Below are 26407 nucleotides of genomic sequence, written 5' to 3'. Positions count from 1 at the left end.
GTGCAAAATTTCATCCCAATCGGATAAGAAATGCGCACTCTAGAGGCTCAAGAAGTCAAGACCCAAGATCGGTTTATATGGCAGCTATATCAAAACATGGACCGATATGGCCCATTTACAATACCAACCGACCTACACTAATAAGAAGTATTTGTGCAAAATTTCAAGCGGCTAGCTTTACTCCTTCGGAAGTTAGCGTGCTTTCGACAGACAGACGGACGGACGGACGGACGGACGGACGGACGGACGGACGGACGGACGGACGGACGGACGGACGGACGGACAGACGTACGGACATGGCTAGATCGACATAAAATGTCGCGACGATCAAGAATATATATACTTTATGGGGTCTCAGACGAATATTTCGAGTAGTTACAAACAGAATGACGAAATTAGTATACCCCCCATCTTATGGTGGAGGGTATAATAACATAAAACAAAAAAATAAAACAAAAAAAAAACAAATAAAAATTAAATAAGAACAATATTTGCCAACATATTATTTCTGTACTAAAATTTGCTTTAATTTAATTTTAAAGGGAAATTTTTCCAAAATTTTTATTTTATTGAAAAATTTTGTTTTAACAAAAAATTTAATAGGAAAATTGTTTACCTTTATAGGAAACTTTATCATATGTACGGATTGGAGGGCGTTTTGGGGCTGGGTGTAGCACTCCGCCACTTTGCCTAAAAATTAATAAAAATTTATTGAGTCCACTCTAGCCATAATCGGCTAATATACCCATTTGGGGAGTTTTTGGGAATGGGGACACCTCCCATTACATGGACTTAATTTTTTTGCCATATTCCTTTCATTTGAGTCCCACATTGACATGAACGTCCAATATGTCTCTTGGGAGAGTTTTGGGGTGTGGGGCCCGCTGGGTATTTAGACTCAATTTTTAGTCCAATATTCGTATTCTACTCTCCAATACCTTTCATTTGATGCTCATGTTGTTTCGATCGGTCTACTTTTGATTTCGGGTGATGTTTTTGGGATAAGGGGAAGGGTGCTCCCCCCTTCCAATATCAAAAAATTATAAAGCATATTTCTCCCTCCTGATCATATTCGCAATCTACTCCCAAATACCTTTTATTTAATTCCCATGTTGTCATGATCGTCCTATTTTAGAGGGTTTTGGAGTTGGGGCGGCCCGCAGGGTTTTTAGACTCAATGTTTAGTGCAATATTCGTATCTTACTCTCCAATACCTTTCATCTGATACTCATGTTGTTTCGATTGGTCTACTTTTGATTTTGGCTGATGTTTTTGAATGAAGGGGGAGGGTGCTCCCCCTTCCAATATCAACAAATTATAAAGCATATTTCTCCCTCCTGATCATATTCGCAATCTACTCCCAAATACCTTTTATTTAAGTCTTATGTTGTCATGATCGTCCTATTTTAGAGAGTTTTGGGGTTGGGGCGGCCCGCTGGGTATTTAGACTCAATCTTTAGTGCAAATTCGTATTCTGCTTTCAAATACCCTTCATCTGATACTCATGTTGTTCCGATCGGTCTATTTTTGATTTTGGACAGTGTTTTTGGGGTAAGGGGAAGGGCGCTCCCCCCTTCCAATATCAAAAAATTATATAGCCTCACCAACCTGAAAACTTCAAGAAAAACGGTTCTGCTGTTTTTGAGGCTATACGGAACAAACAAACAAACCGAGTCCCATATAGTCGTGATTGGCTGTAATGCCCATTTGGGGCGTTTATTGGGGTGGGTTTGACCCCCTATACTTCAAACTGATTTTGTATGTCAGATTCGTAATCTACTCCCGAATACCATACATTTGAGCCCCATATTGATAGGAGGAGGAAATTTGGGGTTAGAGCGACTTCCTGGGTACTTGGACCCAATTTTTAATATCATATTCGTATTCTATCTTTCAATACCTTTTATTTGAGCCCCATAATGATAGGGACGTTCAATTTGTCTGCTTGGAGGATGTTTAGGGTTAGAACGACTTCCTGGGTACTTGGACCCAATTTTTAATACCATATTCGTATTATACTCTTCGATATCTTTCATTTGATACCCATATTTTCTTTATCGGTCCACTTTGGATTTTGGATGGTGTTGTGGCGGTAACGGAGGAGGATCCCCCCTTCCGATATCAACAAATTAGAAAGCCTATTCCTGCTTCCATAATCCAAAATGACTTTCATTTAAGCCCCATATTGTCCCGATCGGTCCATTTTTATTTTTGGGTAGTATAGTTGGCATAAGGTGGAGGGTCCTCCCTCCCTCCAATATCAAAAAATTATATAGCCTGTTTCCTTCCAGACCAACTTTTTTAATTGTTATAAGAAATTTTTTAAAAATTTTATATTTATAGAAAATTTTGTCAAAATTTTATTTTTATAGGAAATTTTGTGAAAATTTTATTTTTTTATACGAATTTTTGTCAAAATTTAATATTTATAGGACATTTTGTCAAAATTTAATTTTTATAGGAAATTTTGGCAAAATTTAATTTTTGTAGGAAATTTTGGTAAAATTTAAATTTTATAGGAAATTTTGCCAAAATTAAATTTTCATTTTTATAGGAAACTAGCCGAATCGGGCACGCTCCGCTGGGCTTTCTTTAACTCTCTATTGTCTTTTTGGGGTGGGGACACTTCGCCTTGAATGTGGATATCGAATTCGGGCCACTGTGGCCCATGTTCACCTTTGGCGCTGAACGCCTGCGTTCGAATCCTGGCAAGAACATCGAGGTACAATGCTATACATGGTTATGCACAAAGAGGTGTCCCCAAAGAGGTGTCACACTGCGGTGGTCCTGGGTTTGATTACTACAAGAGGCATTGGTCTGTCGCTACTGTGGTATCACAATGCACTTTAAGTTGGTTAACGGAGTCTGTAAAGGACAGTCAATCTTACCTATCCTTATAGAAGAGTGCATATCAAATTTCGCTTGAAGCCCACCACTAATCACCGAGATCTGCCGTTTTTGCAAATTGCGGAAAGGGGGAGAGTCCGCCCCCCATTTAGTCAAAATTATATATGTCCAACAAATTTCATTTCTATAGGAAATTTAATCAAACTTTCGATTATTTTTTCGTAGCAAATTGTTTTTAAAAATTTCTTTTTTTAAAGAATTTTTTTTTTTTAATTTCTTTTTAAAGTAAATTTGGCCAAAATTGTTTTTTCAGCAAATTTTTCCAAAATATTTTTATAGTACATTTTGTCATAAATTGATTTCTTTCGATAATTTTTACAAATTTAGTGCAATAGTCAATTTTAATTTTTTTTTTTTATTTTTGAAAATTTTTTCGAAATATTTTTTTTTTTTTTATTTTACAATTTTTTTTTTAAACATTTATTAAACACTTATTTTTATTAATTTTTTTCAAATTTCCTTTTAAGCTAAAGCCCACTGTAATCATAATCAAAAAATTTTACAAGTTAAACATAAATTAAATTGACACCATTAAACTTTTACCAACAACTCGAGTTTGGCCAACCAACCCCATACCCAAAAAAGACAACATTGACTTACTCACTCTTTGGGGGCTTTTTCAAAGACAAAAAAAACCAATAGCTAGACCTTTTGTCAGACAAAGAGACAGTCATAGCGACAAGCAAACCAACAGAGAGACCGACAGACAGTCAATCATAAACAGCTAGTATATTATCCATAGCTCATACATTATTCAAGAGATAAATTTTTAAATATTTTAATATTTATTATTATCGATTATTGAATAAATACCAGTTAAAATTTCATGCTGAAAAAAAACGCAACACAACTCAACCAAGTGCTAAAAAAAGAAAAAAAGCGTATAAAAGAAATGTGATGACAGTTGCCCATGACAAGTTTATAATGACAGCAAGAATGGCTGCCGCTTAAGGCCTGATGGAGGATTGAGGTGGGTTGATAGCTAAACCAAAACGATGAGCAATTGAAAAAAAAAATGCACAAATTTTCAAACATTTTCAAATCATTCATAGTTTCACAACGCGAATCCTTGAAATGACCTTGCCATTTTTTTTTTGTGTAATTACCTTAATTTTTATAGTATATATGAAAAACTATGAATGAAAATTGATTGCCAACTCTAGGTGGGATTGATATGTTGTTGAAATGCCCTTAGTATCAGTGAGGGAATTTGTTTATTTTTTTTATGCCAAAATGAGCCAAAAACGTGGGACTTTGATTGGTTGTTTTGCTGCCAGCGAGTAAAAAAAAAACTCGAAAAAATAAAACACAGAAACGTTGATGGGTATTTTCCTTTTACTGCCAATTAGTTAATTGACTAGTTTTTTTCCCCCAAAAACTTTTCGAAATTCATTCATCATGTAGAACAACAACAGTCAGAAAAAATCATCATTACTAAACTACAAACTAGAGACAAAAGCAAGGAACCAACTGAGCGACAGACAATGCTTCTTTTTTTTTGTTTGTATTGTACGAGAGAATAACGTTGAGTTGTTTTCATTTAAATCCCATTCATCATCCATTGAATGAATTAAATGTAACTCTTAAGCGCCACAATGACACTTTTCAGTATAAATTTGTGGTCATCACACAAGTGTGCCACATTCACAATAATCATTGTGGCAAGTAAGTAAGTAAGCAGCGAATGAATAGCCCCAACCCGGAGGAACTCCTCAAAGCTCCTATGCTCTCTTCTTCTTAAGTCTTTGACTCAGTAACACAAATTTTTTATGTGTTTTTCTACAAGGCCTTAGGGATGTCCCCCCTCAAAGCTCCCTTTTATGTTTTAGATAGACCTCAAGCGTTTACTGATCGTTTGAATGAGTGTTGAGACAGCCTGACGGACAAACAGCTAGACGACCCACCACCATTCGCACATTTGAATGAATGTGTCTATGCTACATGTGCCATGCAACGAGTGCAACAAGCATGGTTTTTTATGTGACAACACTGACACTGAACGCAAAGCCAATATCAATTTCATCGTTTGACGGCACAGACAGACGGACGGATTTATTTGGCCGCACCGCTCTGCACCACAACAGCCAGCAAAAGGCAAAGGCTTGGAATAGCTTTCATTTGGCATACATTCAACAGAGAAAGGTTAGTTAATGGGTCAAATAGTTGTCATAGATTCTTCGATGTTGTTGTCTTACGACACTAGCATTTGATTTTAATGTGTGGTGGTTAGACAGCCACCCATAAGGGGAAGGAGGAGTAGAAAGAATTCCTTATTTTCACATTGTACAAATTTTTTAATTTAATGCTTGGTGGGGAACAAAGTCCATTTAAGCTAAGAGAAAGAAAACAAAACTAAAAAGGTGGGTTTTCAAAAAAAAAAAACATACAAAATAAAAAAATTAAAAAATAAACAAATAAATATAAGAAATTGAATAAAAAATAAATAAATAAAATAGAAAAAATAAAATTAAATTAAAAAAATAAGTTAAGAAAACTAGTAAAAACGTGTTAAGTTCGGATTAATTATGGATCAATTAACCATTCTCTTCAATAACAACTCGACTACCACATCCATAGTAATATGCAAATGGGGGCTGGTCTGAATCATATTTGATTCAGGTTCCGATAACTCTTATACAAGTCCCAGTTTCAGCGAAATCGGGCAACACATTCGTTTTTAATGGGATTAAGACCCTAAATTTGAAGTTCGGTCTATATGGCACCCATATCTAAATAGAGTCTGATCTGGACCATATTTAAGTCGGATACTGAGAGACTTAATACAAGTCACTGTTCCAAGTTTCAGCGAAATCAGATAATAATTGCGGCTTTAATGGGCTCAAAACCCTCAATCGGCAACTACATCTAAATATAGTCCTATCTGTACCATACTTAGCTGTGATGACGGAAGGCTTAAAATAACTCTCTGTTTCAAATTTCAGCGAAATCTGATAATAATTGCGGCTTTTATGGGCTTAAGAACCTCAATCGGCAGATCGGTCTCTATGGCAGCTATATCTAAATATTGACCGATGTAGACCATATTAAAGTGTGATGACTAAAGGCTCACTGTTTTAAGTTTCATCGAAATCGGGTTATAAATGCAGCCTTTATGGGCTCAAGACCCTCAATCGGCAGATCGCTACATATGGCAGCTCAATCGGAAGATCGCTCTATATGGCAGCTATATCTGAATATAGACCGATCTGATCCATATTTGAGTCCGATGTCAGGAGACTTAAAAAGACTCACTGTTTTCAATCTCATTTAAATCGGGTAATAAATGCGCCCGTTACGCCTGCTTAAGACCCATAACCGGTACATCGGTTTAAATGGCAGCTAAATGTAAATATGGTCCGCTATGGGCCATATTTGGTTTGGGTATCGGGGCCCCTAGTACAACTTCCTGTTTCAAATTTCAGCGAAATCGGACAAAAAATGCGGCTTGTAAGGGCTCAAGAAGTCAAATCGGGAGATCGGTTTATATGGGAGCTATATAAGGTTATAGACCGATTTTGACCGTACTATGCACACTTGTTGGAAGTCATAACAGAATACTACATGCAAAATTTCAAACAAATCGGACAGAAATTGCGGCTTGTAAGGGCTCAAGAAGTCAAATCTGGAGATCGGTTTCTATGGAAGCTATATCAGGTTATAGACCTCTACTTCTTCTTCTCCCTCTCCTTCTCCCTTTTCCTATTTCTCTTCCTCACCTTCTCCTTCTCTTTCTAGCTCTCTCTTTCCCTCTCCCCCTTCCTATCACCTCTCGCTCTCTCATTTCAAACTGAATTACAATTTTGAGTTTTGGGAATTTTGTTTTAAGGCATCACTGTTGATACTTTTCTTCATAAATATCACAGATTGTATTTGTATTGCATTGTCATATTGTCAAGCAACATTTCCCTCATCCCCTCCTCTCTCCTTTGCCTCAGTACACAACAATTTTTACCTTGAAAGGAAAAAAAGTCACAAGTAAACCCCTTTCTACACTCTCAGTTACTACTCTCTGACTAACCCTTTCTCTCTCACACCTCTCTTCACAAGTGATGGATCTCAGCTAGCCTTGCAAAATACCAGTCATAAACAAATCTTCAACAGCTTTGTCTGTTGCAGTTTGCAACAAAATTTATGGTCACCAGTGTTTCTTTTTTTCCACTATAGCTGTCATTTTTCTAACCTCTGTTTTCGGTTTAAAAATCTATCATTGGACTTTTATAGCTTTTCTCTGCATAAGTAGTTGCATGTTATACCCCAACATCAACCGCATTGACAGTGTAGTTTATATTTGTTTGTCGATACTATGGTCATTTTATTAGTTTTTATTTTTACTAATTATACAATTTTTTACGACCACACATTTGTACAACATTTGAGCCATAAACATTTGTCGCTTTGATTACTTAAGCGCGTGTGGTGGCAGCATTTCAAGGCCAAAGGATGTATAAAAAAAATGCTGCACTTTTTTTATTACCCCCAAAGTTTGAAATGAACACATGGCTCATTAATGCAACATTGTGGCAAGGTGATGATGATAATTGCGCACAAAGTAAGGAAAATAAAATGAACTACGATTTTAAAAGACAATGTTTCAATGAAACAAGAAAGGAATAGAAAAGTGGGGATGTTGGATCAATTGGTAACAAAAAAAAATAATAAATACAGCTAGAGAATGAAACACTCATAAGAACGAACAAAATAAATTTAAAGCAGAAGGACAAGAGCTAAGGTAAATGGTTAGGAGAAAGAGTTAATGTAAAATGTTTAGATGTCCAATTCAAATTGCAGTATTTCTAAAAAAATTAAGTTTCTATAAAAAAGTGGTCAAACTATCACGAGAAATTCATGATAATTTGAATTTCAAAATTAAAACTGTTTCCATTAAACGTGTGTCTAAATGGAAAAACCCACATTATCAGTTAACCACCAAAAAAACATTAAATTTAATAAAATATTTAAAGTTTTAATAATCTTTTTGAAATATTAGTAGTGATACTTTTTGATAAATTCCATTGATGATACTTTTGAAGATAAAAACCTCAAATGTTGTTATAAACTTTCTTTTAGAAATGTCACAAATAACATGAAAGAAATATCATAAGTTTTTGTTATCAAAAAAAAATATCACAGATTCTTATTTCTTAGAAAATATCACTGAAGATATTTTCGCAGAAATTTTTCAATTATTACAGTCAAAATATGGAGATGATATTTTCTAAAAAACGATCTGAACACATATTTCCATAGAAAATAAAACTGACGATATATTCTGCAAAATATCAATGATAGGTCAATGGAAGACAATATATTCTAAAAAGCATATTGCAAATGATAGTTTGCATCACTGATGACATTTTCTATAAAACATAAGTATACAAAAAAAGTTAAAGTTAAAAAATATTTTTTTTTTAAACGACTTTACAAGAAAAACTTATGGAAAAGCATTTGCAAACCGCAAAAAATTTGTCATTTCACTACTATTTTCGAATTTAATTTTTTTTTATGTCACTGGTGACACATTTTTTTACAATTTGAATTTTTATAAAACAACAAAACATTGTGTTCACTTCTTAAATAAAAAAAATAAATATTTTCTAATCAATAAATAATACATTATTATCAAACAATATCACTGATCAAATTATAAAACTAATCAAAGATCATAAATTTTGGACAAAATATCATAATGGCTATTCATTGCATTCACAGCTAAAGCGATGATACACTAATAACATTAAAAAAATCAGTAATATTTTAAAAAATATCACTGATAGTATTTTTTTTAAATATATTACAAATGATATTTGTTTGTCATATACACTGCGTAAATAGCTTAAACATAAAACAAATGCTATCACCGATGAAATTTTTTGAAAAAATATTACAGATAATATTTTTTGACAATAAATCACAGATAATATTTTTTGAAAAAATATCACAGATAATATTTTTTGAAAATATATCACAGATAATATTTTTTGAAAATATATCACAGAATAAATTTTTTTGAAAAATATCACAGATATTTTTTGAAAAATGTCACAGATAATTTTTTTTTAATATCGCAGATGATATTCAATATCACTAATACTACTGTCAAATACAAATAGAATGTAGTTTTCTTTGATGAATGCATTTTTCTCAAATATCACTGTTCCTTTCCACGATTCACAAAATTTTGTTTAAGTCACACCGATATATGTACAAGTATGCCAATATTGATAAATACCTGAAATTGAGTACAGGCAAGAACATTGAAAATATTTTTTATGGATTTTTAACTTTTGTTAAATACTGACGAAGTTTACAGGCATATGAATTTTCTCCTAAAATGGCATCAGCTTTAAGGCATTCCGTTCACTTTTTCGGTTGTGAATGAGAGACCCTCATATGGTAATTACCATTTTCGCTCATTAAATGCATTTTGTGAATTTTTATACCCACCACCATAGGATGGAGTTATACAAATCTAGTCATTCCGTTTGTAACACCACGAAATATTGATCTAAGAAATTTTGCAGAAATTTTGATCTAAGAAATTTTGCACGAGGTGTTCTGTTACGATTTCCAACAACTGTGTTAAGTATGGCTTAAATCGTTCCATAACCTGATATAGGTGTCATATAAACCGATCTTGGGTCTTGACTTCTTGAGCCTCTAGATGGCGCAATTCTTATCCGATTTCGAATCACGATAGAGTTCGAACGCGTACAGTTAGCCGCTTGAAATTTTGCCCTGATACTTAATATTGATATAGGTCGTTGGGGATTGCTAATGGGCTAAATTGGTTCAAATTTAGATATATGGATATATGGAAGCCGCAATTTTCGAGCGATTTGGCTGAAATTTTGCACGAGGTGTTCTGCTACGATTTCCAACAACTGTGCTAAGTATGGCTCAAATCGTTCCATAACCTGATATAGCTGTCATATAAACCAATTAGGGATCTTGACTCTTTGAGCCTATAGAGGGCGCAATTCCTATCCGATTTGGTTGAAATTTTACATGAGGTGTCTTTTTATGATTTCCAACAACTGTGCGTAGTATGTTTTAAATCGGTATATAACCTGATATAGCTGTCATATAAACCGATTTTGAATCTTGACTTCTTGAGCCACTAGAGAGCGTAATTCTTATCCGATTTGGCTGAACTTTTGCAAGAAATGTTTTGCTTTGACTTCCAATAACTGTGCCAAAAATGGTTTTAATTGGTCCATAACCTGATATAGCTGTCATATAAACCGATTAGGGATCTTGACTCTTTGAGCCTATAGAAGCCGCAATTCCTATCCGATTTGGTTGAAATTTTACATGAGGTGTCTTTTTATGACTTCCAACAACTGTGCGTAGTATGTTTTAAATCGGTATATAACCTGATATAGCTGCCATATAAACCGATTTTGAATTTTGACTTCTTGAGCCACTAGAGAGCGTAACTTTTGCAAGAAATGTTTTGCTATGACTTCCAACAACTGTGCTAAAAATGGTTTTAATTGGTCCATAACCTGATATAGCTGCCATATAAACCGATCTGGGATAATTTAGTTTTTTTTTTATTTTTATTTTTTTTTTATTTTGTTTTGTTTTATTTTATATTTTTCTTTTTATTACAAAAATTTTCCCCTACGCTAATGTTGATGATATATCTCGCATGACAAATTTCAAAAAAAATTATTGATTCGCAAATATTTCCATAGAAAATTCTTTTTACATGGAAAAAATTTTCTCATGAAGCATTTATAGTGAATTTAATTCATGTTTTTTTTTTTTTTGTAATACGCCTTAATTACGAAAAAACTAAAATTGCATTAATTGCAAAAAAACTAATTGTTACACTCTTCTCTTCCCTTACGTATCAAAATCCTAATTGCTTTTTAATACCACTTCAAAGTTTTTCAAAAGCTACAAACAGGAAGTTTGTGGTATATGATATATAGTCTTCTCACAAGTCAATTAAGCCAATGATAAGGACATTTTTCATTTTCTTTGGCTTTTGTCGCATTTTTACCTTAAGTATTGACTTTCCGAATGATAATTGCTGCCATATGGTGGAGACAATTAACAAATTATCTCACATTTCATCACACTCAATAGCGGCGTTTTCGTTAGACGTTGTCATTGGCGTAGATGTGGCTGTTGGCGTGGTTTAGACAAGCTAATTAAAATCGAATTATCATCAACAACACCACCAGTAACAGCAGGGTATTCATCATCCGGTCTAACAGACAATCTAGAAATCTTAATAAATTAACTTAATCAAAGTACATATTTAATGCATTAGAAACAAAACAACGATGTGATAGAAATGCAAAAAATGTAAGGCTAAACCAGGTTTTGAAAACCAACGAAAATTCAATTTAAATATTTGTTGTGAATGAGAAAAAATTTATAGAAATGAGAATTTTTTTCAAAGATTTTTTTTAAGAAAATATTTTTATTATTTATTATTAATAGGTTGACTAATCAAGAATTATTAATTATTAGAAGACAAGTGGTTAATTCCATTTTTTTCTGATGTTCATGGAACACAACTCATTCTCATTTATGATTCATAGCATATATGCAAATGATAACCAAATAATTGTTAATAATTCTCAAAAAAAAAAAACTCAAACACAAATCGACGACTTAGACCCATACTCGTTTAAAAAATTTATTAATTGCTTGTTGCCTTAAAAGCCTTATAAAGACACCCAACACATACTCAGACCGTACATCTGTGCGTCCGTCCGCTTGTTACTCTGAGTCCACCAAGTAATAGTAAAAATCAGTTTTAACATTTAATGTTAGTGCTTAGGCCACTTGCCAGGTTATTAATATTCTAGGCGAGGTCTGAAAAGGCACAATTTAAATTAATCGCCGCTATGATGGGTTCGGGCAGGGGTCCGCATTGGGCCTCACCATATTTAGTTAGGCTAGGAAAATTATTTTGGTCTTAACACAGGTATTCATTAGGCAGTGGTTGTTAGTAAAACAACTTCCCAAATTGCTTCAAAGCATTTTTTTTTTGTATTTTTTCTTACTGTTTTCATTCAATGCATATCTAAGTGTTTATTCCATAATGAGATTTTAATGTTTCTCTCTTTTCCAACGGAAATTGATTATTGTAGAACTTAAGCAATATTTTTAATTTTAACTTTGTATGATTTTTTTCTAGGGTTTACAATGAAATTAATAAGTAGTTTTTTTCTTTTTCCATTTCTGCTTACAGCCCTGAATATTTGTAATTATGGTGAGTTTTATTTATAGATTCTTCTTTCAGTCTATAATTAATAATAATCATACGACCCCCTGCAAGGAACTGTAAATTTTTATTTTGTTGAAAATAACTGCACACGCAATTTTTTTGGTTGACTTGTGTGGTAGTATTTTCCTCCTGCCATCTAAATTCATCTATTAAACATAATCTTATTAAATCATTTTGCCTATTGACCCACAGCTGTAACCATGCAGTCAATCAATCAAATTCAATTTACAACACGCCATCAATTAATAAAAACGAAACAGTACAACAGTACATCAGAACCCAGAACAAACCCCAGCAACCAATCCTCTTCTCCAGTAAACCAAGGAAAAAACACAAGAAGAAGAAAAGCATGCAAAAACTTTTACTCAAGACAGACAAATGATGGGGAGAAACAAACAAACAAATAGAGGCCATAAAGCAAAGCTAGAAATAAATCATAGCCTCGCGCTTTCAAACGAAACCGAAACCCTGAGTAGGAAAGAGACGCTTAGGAGAATGATGGCTAAATGTCGAAATGGTATGGTTGCTTGTTTGCAGTGATGGATGATGACTCAATGGCACTCCAATTCTTGGAAGTTCATTGTTGTCGTCACACACAGAGGAAGTAGTGAAAGTGGAAATTAAGGAAGAACGCAATAAAAATTCCAGAATTCGTTCTTCTTTTTTGCCAAGTCTTCTGCTTTACAAATCTCAAAAGTAAAGCCAACTAAAATGACCTTCAAGTCAACAAATATATATTCGCCTATACATCTACATATAAACTGTATATCGATATATACACTTTCTATATATATATATATATATAAGAGATTCTTTATAGTCTTCGAAAAGACTTGTAGTAAGATGTATAGTTGTATATGCATGTCTTGGAGAGAAGTCCTTGTCTTAATATCACTTGTGTAAATATTTTGCTTGACAGTAGGAAAAAAGTTTTAGTGCGTATACTTTTTTTCTCTTCTTGTATATTCATTTCTATATGTTAACATTTATATTCAAACGTCCGAAACTCTACAATACAGACATAAAAGCTATGCACACACACACACCATAACAAATATTTGTCTATACAAACAAATGAAAAAATTATACAGTGGGAGTGAAAAAATAGAAATAAAATTTTAATACAATAAAAAAAATCACAAAAATACAATTATTATTAATATTCTTTAAAAAGAATGTAAATATAAGTTTCAAAGCGTTTAAACTCACAGCAAAATAAATAAAAATATCACAGCAATTTTCCAAAAAAAAAAGCATCACAGTTGTAAAATTTTTAATCTATTAACGAAATACATCTTCTGCAGACAGCAACATGTTTTTAGAGCCTTTCTTACTTAGGTTAAGTTAGGTTAGGCTAGGGTGCTAGAAGAACACTTACTTATGATTTAATAAAAGTATCACAGTTTACAATGCCTTAAAGAAACGTACCACAGTTGTTATATAAACTAATATAGGATTTCTTAATCATCACAGGATATTGTTAGAATTAGTACACGCCACATGTTCTTAACAAAAATCTGACTCACACAGTTTCAAAATCCAACACACACTTTTATTGCTGATCGGTGACAATAAGAAAAACGCATTGAAAAATATCACAGAATAAAAATATCACAGCAAATAGAAAATATCGTCACTGAAAGAGACTACAGACTAGTTCCAGCAACAAAAGTTATTCATTCGATTATGGAATGCCTTGCAAAAATATCACTGGTGATACTTTTTCAAGAATCACAGAAAAGAACTTTTTAAATGCAAATTTCAAACACTGTTGTTTAAAATATATATTACAGAAAAATATGTATGAAATAAATTATTTTACAAAATGAGATATATCACAGGTGATAAATTTCATCTCAGATATATCTCACAGTACCACATAAAATATAGCAACTGAGAAAAAGATTACAGTCTTCCCAGTTAGAGTTTCGCCCTACGTTCAGTAAAAGAATATATCTTTGGAAAGTATCACTGATGTACCTTTTTTAACCACTGGTGATACTTTTTCAATTCTCACAGGTAGAAAATATTTAAAGTATCCCACACAGTTTTTAATATTTTAGCACACAATTAATACCGGTGATAATTTCGGACGACAAAACATATCAAATGATATTCCTCCCCACTAAAAATATCACTGGTGATAGAAATCCTCACAGAACAAAAAAAAAAAGACTTAGTTAAGTCTTAGCAAGAAATTTCCTTCATTTCCTTCTAGAATCCCTAAGAAAAATGTTATTGTCATTATTAAAGGTAGAAATTTCGAAATTATCACATGTAGAAATATCTCTGAAGCATAGTACTACAGTTCTAATGGTTATACAACTGTTACTACATTCTGACAAAATTGTAACCCACATAAAATTAAAAAAAAAAATTAAAACTTATCACTAATGATATATCGCAGTTTAAAAATTATGGTATGACTGAGACAAAAAGAAAAATATGACCACTCTCAGCTAGATCAAGCCAGAATTGTTTTAAAATCAATTATGGAATGCCTTGGAGAAATATCACTGGTGATACTTTTTCAATTATCACAGTTGGAACATTTTCCAAAGTGTATAGGAAAAAGCTTTTAACTTTTTAGCAAATAAATACACCTCGTTATAATTTCAAAGGAAAACACACATCAACATGATGTCTTTGCAAATAACAAATATAACTGGTGATAAAAATCTGCTCAAAATTAAAAAATATCACAATACAACATAGAAAGAAACATGAATGGAATCATCGAGAAATAGCCTTAGAACTAGTTGCAGCAAGAAATTCCCTTAGTTGATTTCTGGAACTCCTTTGACAAATATCACTGATGTTACTTTGTAAATTATCATAGATAGGCATATAAGTATCAGGCAAATAAAGTTTTTATGCAAACTAAAAATATCACCTGTGATAAATCATCACAAAGTCCAAAATAGAAGTTTAACATAAAACAAGAAAAGTCCCTAGTAAAAAATATTCACTATAATATTATTTTTTCAGATTTTAGAAAATACTTATAAGGAATTTTTTCCTAACTAAGGATTCCTAAAACTGCAATCATGTCTTTTTTTCTTTGTTAATTTTTTTCTTAATATTTTTTTACTTACACTGTTAACCACCACTGTAGCTTTGCTTAAACGCATACGCAAATGTTGGACTTGTGTTCCTAGCCATGGAGCGAGTGAGAATGGATGGTGTGCGGGTGAATTTTTATTGATATCCGTGGAGGGGGTAGTTCAGACAATTGGGCGCCGCGTTAAATGTGTAGTTAAAGAGAAAATGACTTCCTTGTTTAACGCAAAAAATGTCCTTTGGACAAAATACATAAACATCAAGGAAGGGAGGATACGCACGCACACAACAGAAAAGGGCGCTAGAGAAATGGGAGTTTGTTGGCGATTTTGCTTTAATATTTTTAATATAAAAAAATGGCTTTCAAAAAAGAATTTATAAAGGAAATTTTGCTTTATGAGTTTTTGTTTTGTTTATAGCATAAAAAGTGATAGAAAATATTTAAGTTTTCACACTTATTGTTTCATATTGGTTTTGAGGGACCACTTCTAATGATCATGTAGTCACACAAACAGCAGCTTTGTTTTTTCTATTCAATGGCTGCATTTTGAGATTTTTCCAAGTAGCTGTTGTAACAAAAACCCCAACCCATAGCCTACAATAGAACAGCCGATTGCAGTCACTTCAAAAGCTCGTGTGTAGTTAAATGTAATTATGAGAAAAAACCTCTTGTTAATGTTTTTGAAACTCAAAATGTATGGCAAACATGCGTTGCTTGTTGGCTTGGCTTCTCTGGCCCCTCTTCTGCCTAAACCACAATAGACTAATGTTTGAAATGATAATGTTGGCGCCATTATTTCCGTTTCATATGGAAACTGTGCTGTTGTTGTGCTTTTCCTAAGCCCAGCTAGCTGAGTGAATTCTTCTCGCGTTTTTTTTTTTTGAGTTTATCGCCATTTCCATAACTTTATTACTGCTGAGAGACGTTTGAAAGACGGACGGACAGGCTCTTGATATATGTTATTGAAATTAATCCTTTTATCAGGGTTAAACTAGGAAACACACCTAGGGAAATGTAAGCAACGATTCCGTTAAAGTTTGCATAACAAATGTTGCTCACTCAAGCAATAAGGCTAGGCTGATGGAGATTTATATGTGGCTAAAGGAAGTTTGGGCAAATTAAATAAAAACAAGAAACGAGTAAGACCAATTCATTATACAAATGCTGAGTGTGGCAAAAAACCAAGTTGTTAAAGAGAGATGGAAAAACTATTATAACACTAATCAAGGGACATATGGAAAGCGAGTAATTTTGCAAATGTTAGGACAGTTCATTTACATTTTCTGCAAGTTAACATATTTTAGGCATTAAGTAGATAATTTTTTTGATATGATAGTTTTATTGCCTTTGTAATTGAAAAACTAATGGCTTTGAGCATAGCAGAACGGTAAAGAAAATAAAAATTTGCTAGAAAAGGAGATATCACGCATATGAAATTTTTGTGAAAAACATTGTTAAAAAGTTTGTAGGGCAAAAACATCACTCAAACGGGATAACTGTAATACGGTGAAAAGCTTTATCAAAATATGATCCGTTTTGAACTGAACTCTTCATACTTTCACTTGGAGGGGTCTACCACAACTCATTGTTGCAAATTTAAACGAAATCGGGCAATAAATGGGCCTTTTATGGGTGAAAAACTTTTAATTGGTAGATGTGTCTTAATATGGGCTAGGTTCTGTTAAGGTCCAATTTGAACCATACTCGACAAAGTATGTCCAAGGTCTTAACAAAACTTACATTTCTGAATTTAATGGAACTTGGGTAATAAATGGACCTTAGACTTTAAATCGAAGATCGGTTTGTATAGCAGCTTTATCCAATTATAGACCTATCTGCACTTTATTCGGCACGAATGTTGAAGGGCCAAACACAACTCACTGTGCCAAATGTCCGCGAAATCGGGTAACGATTGCGCTTTTTATGGACCCAAGACCTTAAATCGCGAGATTGGTTTGTAGGAAAGCTAGATACGATTTGCAAGATATTCGACACAGATATCGGGCAATAAATGCGGCTTTTATCGACCTAAACCCCAAAATCGGAAAAAGCGATATATATTTATCAGCTTTATTCAAATATATACCGATATGCACTTCACCCAAAATCAGGCAATATACGCGACTTTTTTGAACCAAAGACCTTAAACCGAAATCAGACAATAAATGCGTCTTTTTTGAACCCAAGACCCTTAATTTTTATATGACAGTTATATCTATATATTGACTCATCTGCATCATATTCGACACGAGGGTCTTTACACAACTTACTTTGCCGAATTCTCGGGAAATCGGGCGAAAAATGCTTCTTTTATGGGACTAAAACCTTAAATCGGGAGATAACTATATATAGGGCAGCTATATCCAAATATAGATCTGTCTAGGCCATACTCGTTGTATGATGTCAAGGATCTTAACAAAAATCGTTTTGCCAAATTTAAGCGAAATCGTGTAAAAAATGCGTACTAAGCGAAATTTTGTTTGCTCTCTTATAGTGAATTAAAACCAAAAATTTGATATCCGGATATCGGATAGGACACCTAAGGGGGCAGCCCCACCTTAAAAATAACGACAATATGGGACTCAAATGGAAGGTAATTGAGAGTAGAAAACGAATCTGATATACAAATATGGAGACAAGTGATTGGGAGCCCGCACTGAAACCCCACCCCCAAAAAACCCCTAAATGGGACATAGTTACCCTTCGTGGCAATATAGGGGTCAATTAAACGTTATTTGGAAGTAGAGCAGAAAATTGGTATCCACTTTCTGGACCATATTTTTGGACCTCCTTCCCTTTCACAAAGCTCCCCACAAATAGGACAAATTTATCGACCACAGCAATATGGGGCTCAAATAAAAGGTAGTTGGGAGTAGAATACGAATTAGATATATGTTTTCAGTGCCGAGTCACCGAGAGGCTTCCCCAACACCCAAAACACACCATCGACATCGACACTATCGTAAATTTCCTAACACCGTAAAGACTGTAGCGCGATTTCAACAAAGAGAAGGACAGGCGGACGGACATGGCTATATCGTCTAAGATTTTAACGACAGATAAGTCTACATACCTTTTCGTATATACCAGCTTCCGAAACGGGCAATTGAGAAATCAGGATATGTTTTCCAATAAATTTAAACCAATTAAAAAACAGGTGGCCACGGTGAACAATTTTTACAATATTCGATTTTTGATTTTTTCTTTGTTTTCAGTAAACTTTTCAGTGCTACTGTATATACATGTACTTTGTAGGGTCGGAAATGGATATTTCAAAAGGGAAAACATACCTCCCTCCTTCGGTGGTGGGTAACATTATTTTTAATTAATTGAGTTTTTTTCTTACGGATATGGAAAAATAGCCTCCTCTACACCAGAAAATTCCCACATGAGTTAACCCTCATATGACCCAACTCTTACAAAGAGATTAACCTCTTTTTATTTTTCTAATATCAAATTTTAAAGTGCAAAAGCTTGTTCTCACGTTCCATGGTTGTCATAAATCGAGTCAATGTATTTTTTTTTAATTTTTTGTTTATAATTTATCAGGGGATTATCTTAATCATCATAGCTTCAAATAATAATACAAGATTTAACGGATATGGGTGAAAGTTATTGTCGTATTTTAAAATTTTGCATAAAAATTTCTTAGTATAGTTGTCTTGACGTTTCGCCCCCATAAATAAACTGCCATAAATTTTCTAACTTTTACACACACTCAACATATACCCCAAACAGCAACATTTGAAATACAAATGAAAATCTAGCATATGGCAAATGAGTGCTCTCCATAAAAATTTCGACAAAAAATAATTAAAAATTCAAACAAACTCTACTCATTTTGTTCATGAAATGGGGATGCATGATGGTAGAGTGTTTGGTCTCAATATTGGCGAAAATGAAAAATACAAAAGAAAAAAAAAATTGCAAATTGAAATTAGGCAACAATGCCTTTTTTAGACCAACAAGCCAGCCAAACATCCATTAAACCGAAAAAATAGCAGATAGCCGCTTATACGGCAAAAGCAAAGAGAGCACATAATTTAAATGTTTATCAAGATAAACTTTGGCAATAGAGAAAAAAATGCAAAAAGAGGAGTTGTAGCAGGCAGGGATGGTGCTGTGGTATTAAGTCCACAAGGCAACACACCCGGAATTATAATTAGAGACCCCGAAAAGAGACAAGCCAAAAAAAGACATTTATTTAACCACTAACAGAGCCAACAAACAAAAATTGGAGAGAGCAAAGCAAATAAATTATTGCCAATTCCAAGTGCCGGGCCATTATCACCACCACCACCAAACAACAACATCAACAACGAACAAATGGCCGGCCAGGGTGTGTAGAGTTAAGCCTTAGGGTCTTGTCTAAGTAGCCCAAATCCTGACATCAGGGTGTGTTGCTCTATGGCTTGACACAATGCCTTGTGTCGTGCGTTATAGTCCTTAGAGATTATCCATGATGATATTCCTTCACCAAGGAAATAAATGCGTTGCTGCTCCTCGTCTTTAGTTTCAACATTTGGCCAACATTTTGCCATTTCCTCTTAAGTAGTAGTATTTGTTAAATAATTTAAAGCAACCTTGACACATTTCTGGGTGTCCTTATGAACACTGCTGCTGCTGCTGCCGCCAGGCTTCAGGCTTTATTCTTTTAGAAATTCTATATGTTTGGAATGTACTTGGCTTCATTGCTCTGTTGGTTTAGTTTTTTTAAAGTCATTCATTTATTTCACATTTGACTCGACAGTTTCTTTTCCTTTCACCGTTTAGGTTTTTTTTTCGTTCTCTCTCTCTCTCTCTCTTCTTTTTTTTTGTTCCATATAACCCACATTTTAAACTGAGTATGTGTGTGAATTGTATGTTTTTTTGTGTGAAAGGACCTCCTAACAACAACTTTGGTTGGCTTCACTTGGAACATTTGTTACGAATGCTCCAAGGAACTTTTTGGCTTCACTCGACATTCATGGACTCAGTCACTGGCTCAGTGGCAGTGAAAGGTTACAGTGGAGGATCTACATTTATAAGGGGCCTTAAGAATGCTTTTCAAGCGTTAAAGGCGACAAGGCCCTGCAGATTAAAAATAGTTTTTATGCAAGATGCATACCATTTAAAAAAAAAAAGAATAGGAGGCCTATCTATGTGTTTGTGAAGAGGTTTGTATGATACCTTTAAAGTCTGCCAGAGGGCGACCTTAAGCCCACGACCCCATTGGGAAGGTATTCTTTTTTTTGTAAAGGAAAAGGAATGATGTAGGTTTCTTTAAAAGGCAAGACTTAAGTAAGCCAGAATATCATATCTACAAAAGATTTCCTAAAATCCCCTCTACGGCATGTGGACTGCCATAACATTCTTTCCTTACAAAGAAAGGCATTTCAGCAGGCATACTTTATATTTTAGCAAAGAAGAACTGGTTTACAGCTCTTTTCGAAAAACAAGGATATGCTCTATAGAAGTTTTTACTAAGGCAAGGAGGAAAACAAGTTCTCATTGTCACTGCAGGGGGCATAGGTTCGATTCCCAACTAAGGTTTTGGTCTGATGCATAAAAGGTATGGCAATAGTCAAAATTGTGTGAAAATTACTCACTAAGACAATTTTAAGTCCATTGTGATGCCATAGTAGCGACAGACAAAGAACTCTGGTGGGAATCGGACCCCCTCTCTGGTAATCCAAGCACGCTACCAACTCAGCTGCCAGGGCGCTTAACTTATAACCTAATTTTAGGCTGAGAATAAAGAGTGTAATATTTTAAAAAGCCTCCCTCAACGAGGTGACTGAGCAGTTAAACATAAGAGGAAATGAAATCTGTGGGTGTACCTCTAGTGACATGAAAGCTAAGTCTTCAGCATGAAGTTCAAAGGTTAAAGAATGACAGATGGTCATAAAATGTACATTGTGAACATTCCAAAATTGTGTAACCCAATCTAGACTTGAGTATTTCTAACGCTTTGCTGTCGTTGACTAGAACACATGTCTCAGTCATTGTGGCCTTCAAGAAACGTCAAAAACACTTCTATAGAGGACCTCTCTAAGGACCTCGCGGAAGAGGAGACTATAGAACATCTATTGTGTGTGTTTGGCCCTCATTGGCAACTAGAAGGAGTTTCATTTAAGGTTCTTATATCTTTGAGGACAACTCTAAATTGACCATTGAGGGCATTCGCTAGTTGTTGAGCTTTTTAAAGCGATTTACTTCTGAACTCGAATGAATCTTCCTTAACCTGTTCTTGTAGTATCACAATGGACGAAATTGTCCATTCGAGACTGATTACAGATTGTATTTAAAAACCTAACCTAGCCTACATTACCGCTGCAAATTAAGTTTAAAGTTAATCTCTTCCCTACTAAGGATGCTTATGCGAGGGTATAGAAATAGTTTGCATCGCAAAGAAACCCTATTTTTTCTAAAGCCTCTTCATTAGGGCCCCCTAAATTCCACCTCTGCTTTCCCTATTGCCTTTGAGTCCATTTGCTAGTGTAAGCTTTTGTGTTTAGTTTTCATTTCATTCATGTCCTTGTGTTTGTGCTATATGCACGATGTCCTTATGATGACTTTGTTGATTTGGGTTTCTCATGTCGTTGTTGGTTTCCTTTTGTAAGTTATGGTAACCTGACACTAATGCTATTTATTTAACAGCTTTTGTTGGTGTTGCTGTTGGTATAGAGCAGTAAGCTCAGTCTCTGACAGTCGTGCCATGTATTTACTTTCCAAAGAAATTAAGAAAGTACTGCCCGTCCCTGCCACTAATGACATGAAAATATTTTCCCAGCTATTAATTTTGACATTTCCATTCATTGCAATTTAGCTTTGCTTTAGCCAGCCAACCAGTCAGGCATTCTGTTTCTTTTTTTTCATTTCCCAACATCAATCTCTAACGTGAAATCGCATACAATGCAAATCTTAGTTTAATTAGAGTCCGAATTCCAGGAAATGATATAAAAAAGTACAAAAGCTGCCACATGAATGTGTACTAAAATGTTGGCATTGGCAACAAAAAGGTAAACTAAGTGTTCTTGCATATATTTCTTTTGGATGAAAGGAAGTCAAGTCATTACGGGTTGTTAGACTATCAGATGGCATTGCCATCGTTAAATGAACTTGATGATAAAGGAAAAAAATTACAACAACGCCACCAAAATTGGTTACAGTCACAATGTTGGGAATCAGATTCCTTCAATAGAAATTGCATGGTCTATGAAACAAGCATATAAAGAAAAAACCACAAATGGAATGGCCCCCTTCTTAAGAAAGGACTACGTGGCCATATTTCGTAGACTAGAAAAACAAAACCACCACTCTGCGCTTCGTATTTTGGTTCTTATTCCTTTGAGAATTGGCCTGAATTAGCGGATGTAAACTTTCGAAAGGCCACCGTAGCGCAGAGGTTGCCATATCCACCTATGACGCTGAATGCCTGGATCCAAATATTGGCGGGATCATCAGAAAAAAACTTTTCAGCTGTGGTTTCCCCTTCTAACGCTGGCTAAATTTATGAGGTACTATGCCATGTAAAAACTTCTTTCCAAGGAGGTAACGCACTGCGGCACGCCGTTCGGACTCGACTATAAAAAGGAGGCCCCTTATCATTGAGCTGAAACTTGAATCGGATTGCACACATTGATAAGAGAGAAGTTTGCCCCTGTTCCTTAGTGGAATGAGCAAAATTGCCATTGCAACATTCGAAAGTGGTTGGGCTTTTTATTGCAATCTGGATAAATTAACGGTAGGAACAAGAAGGCTTTTTAAAGCTATTTAGATATTTCAACGGTAGGAACTGGTCCAGAGACCTTAACTTACTTGTTTGGAGGCTAATACAAAAATGGCTTTCTTTTATTCAAAGGACACTTCCTGCCATTTTTCGTATTACTAGTGACCATTTTATATGGGAAAAAATGCGTTTAACTATACATTTTTTCTGTACTTTTTCTAATGGAAGAGTATCATCAATCAAACTATGTCTTATGTAGCGGTAACCATTTATGCCATATTGTGGTATTGCACCAGCCTCGCCAATTTAATCCAATAACTATAAATGCAAATATATCCTTGTAGACACTTCTCAAGATGATGCACTGTGGAGATGGTGCATCGGCCCAGCTGATTTAGGCCCATAACTTTAAATGCAAATATATCCAATTCTCCAACACTCCAAAGAGCTCCTTCTGAAATAAAAAAAAAATTATTACACATAAGTCTAAAAATTTAATTATGCATAAAGATTGCTTTTAAGATCTCTACTTACCAATAAATTATAAAACAGCTTTCATTGCCTTTAAAGAATTTTTTTGGCCATACGGTTTCTGTACACATATAAGTAACAATGCCTAAAAATGGAATTACATTTTTTACTCCATAAGCGAAAGATTTACACTTTTTCATCCCAAATAACCCTAAAGGGCTAATATTTTGCATTATATTTCCAAATATTAGCATTGCTAAAATAATTCAAAGTTTCTTGCTAAGTGTTTTATGAATTTTTTTCATACTGTGTAATTTAAGTTAAAAATTCACAAATTTAAGTTTTCAATTACATTTTAAATCTCTCCTTAGGCTATGTTTGTTTATTGAATGTTGACACACCCCTTCATACTTTAAAGAGGGCGTGCTAGGTGTAATGTTAAAGTAACATTATAACTCATTTTTAGTTTTAAATCTATTTATGGTTTTCGCGGCTTTATGGCATATATATTGAGCACAGGATGTAATCAATCTTAGTACCAAATTTTAGCACGATTTATTTTTCAATGGTCATAATTGCTAAAAATTATATTTGTTGTTTTTTTTTCTGCGGGGGGCGGAGGGAAGTGCTGTCAAAACAAAACATGTAAGACCACAGTCATAACTTTGTGCAAACAAATGCTTGAAATTGTAAGGTGAGAATTATTTGCTTGGAGGAATTTTTATTTTATATTTAACATTTTTATTGCGCTTACATAAAAATGAGAATTTAATACTTGCTTCTTGTATAGCATTTCGTTGTTATTAATGTTGGGAGTTTTTTTTACGTCTTGGTTTTTTTTTTGCTTCTCTCCATAAAAACGTGTTTGTTGAAACATTTTTGGGTTTTGTGCGGTGCGGCGTTTGCACAAATCATTACGTTTAATTGCCAAAAAAATAAGCACGTTTTTCTTCCTCGGCGACTGCAAATCATTTTTTTTTTGTTTTTGTTCAATTTCAATATTTCTTTCTTCGGCATATGTAATTTCGTTGGCTATGGCAAATAATATTAATTTTTTTTGGATTTTTTTTTGTTTGGCCAGTTTGAGAATTTCAAGTGTATTTTCGTGTATTGAAAGATTTCACGCCTGTTTCATTTCACTGAGGCAAAGCAACACAAATCTCTAGAACATTGGCGATGGCAAACACATGGGGTTATATTCATATGTATTTTCGCAAGATCTTTTTAATGAATCATATATATTGTTGCTGCTGCTACTGCTTGTTGAAATAACAAATAATGGAAAAATAATATAGAGGGATGCAATGAAAACAACAACAAAAAATCACAATACAAAGCCAATGCTTCTTTACGGTGTTTATGTGCCAAAATTTTTAAAGCGCCTATATTTCTTCCATATTCCTTCTTATTTTGTTTCAAGAAATTAATCAAGCATATAGATTTAAGCAGCTACCATTTGAATATACTCAAAGAGGTTTTTGAGGGTGAGCAAATTGAACTCTTGAGTATTTGCCATTCATTAAATATTGCTACAATGTAACAAAGAAAGACAATTAAGGCAAAAACAAAAATACGAAAGAAAGACGAATCAGATTTTAAAATCACAAATCTTAGATAAAGCACCAGACGGCTGTGAAACATTTAGGTGTTTATGTTACATAAACTTTTTGTCAGATGGACTTTTCTTAAACAATAAACCTTATAATTTTGTCCTTTATTTCATTTATATTAAAATTTCAGTTCCCTAATGCGAGTAAAAGCAAGTAAATTCAAAATATTATTTTTTTCCTAAATGCAATAATTAAATTTTACTTCCATTGAAATAATAAAGCTTGTCTCCGGGGAATATGTTTACAAATTCAAAACCCGGTTGGCTGAACAATTCAAAATTATTATTTTTACTATTTCTAATATGCCCCTCCCCTCATATGAAATCCTGGATTCGTTCCTGCTGTGAACGGTCCAAAATCTTAACTTGATGAGGTTTTAAAATTTGCTGTCTTGGGATACAGAAAAGTCTGACTCATCGTGTCTGCCATGACAGGTTAATCTCTGATTAAAAGAACATACTATTAGACTAATGGTTGCAAGTAAAGATTTCTGCATAAGCGGCAAGGACGAGGAGGCAAGTAGAAGCCGTTTAAATTTAGGTTGTTTTTTTTGAGACGACTTGCCTATGCTAGCGGAAGTGAATATACACAAGTCATAAAGCTTTTTATAGCGATCTATCTGATTAGGAACTTAAATGCATATTCCTTCTCCTGTTTCTGTGGTATTACACTGGACTTAAATTTCCATTGTTTGGCAACAAAAAGACTGCCAATAACACCCGACCTAAACTAGTTTAGGTAAGAAACTTCCCGGCTGCCGATATAGTGGCGGGATCGGATTATGGTTTTATACTATTTTGATTAAAGGCTTTGATCTGGCGCTACTGCTTTCAGATTGGCGCTATAACTTAATCTATCCTAAGATGAATTTAATGGATATGTCGCCATAAAGGTAAATTTGCCGGACAACAGTTTGAAACATAGTGACGACATGCTAATATCTGCGCCACGGTGGCTGCTATATAGACTTATCCGATCTGCCTATATGGAGTATGAAGCAAACAAAATGCGCATTTCTTACCCGATTTCATTGAAATTTGGACTTATTGCTTGTATAAAGCTTCTCGGTACATAAACCAAATATGATTAAGATGGGCATATATTTCGATATTAATATAGATAAAGTAGTTATAATAAAGTAGAATGATAAATACATCCAAGGGGGTATCAAAAAATTTTTTTTTTATTTATATTTTTATTGAAATAACTTTAAATTCAAATAAATCCAACATTCTAGAGCTTATTTACCTAAAAAAAGAAATAATAATTATTTAAATTTTAATTATTCAAAGCAAACATTTTGAAAACGCCATTACTTCAAAAAAAAAGGCAACAGTTTGAGAGACCACGACTTTATATAATTACTTCAAGGAAGGGTGAGACCTACAAGTCAGAACGTA

The 26407-nt window shown here is 33.9% G+C and overlaps 1 protein-coding gene across 1 annotated transcript in view; it reads left to right on the top strand.

The window, feature by feature from the left end:
* Positions 1-26407, top strand: part of Atf3 (activating transcription factor 3) — a 126814-nt gene that overhangs the window by 64680 nt on the left and 35727 nt on the right. Inside the window, exon 2 of the mRNA XM_013245585.2 lies at positions 12119-12139. The gene's annotated coding sequence lies outside the window, so the exon portion shown is untranslated. The remainder of the gene's footprint in view (positions 1-12118; positions 12140-26407) is intronic.

The sequence above is a fragment of the Stomoxys calcitrans genome, chromosome 4, assembly GCF_963082655.1.
Source record: "Stomoxys calcitrans chromosome 4, idStoCalc2.1, whole genome shotgun sequence".
NCBI lineage: Eukaryota > Metazoa > Arthropoda > Insecta > Diptera > Muscidae > Stomoxys > Stomoxys calcitrans.
The sequence above is the reverse complement of the archived record's forward strand: the minus strand, read 5'-3'. Positions and strand labels throughout refer to the sequence as shown.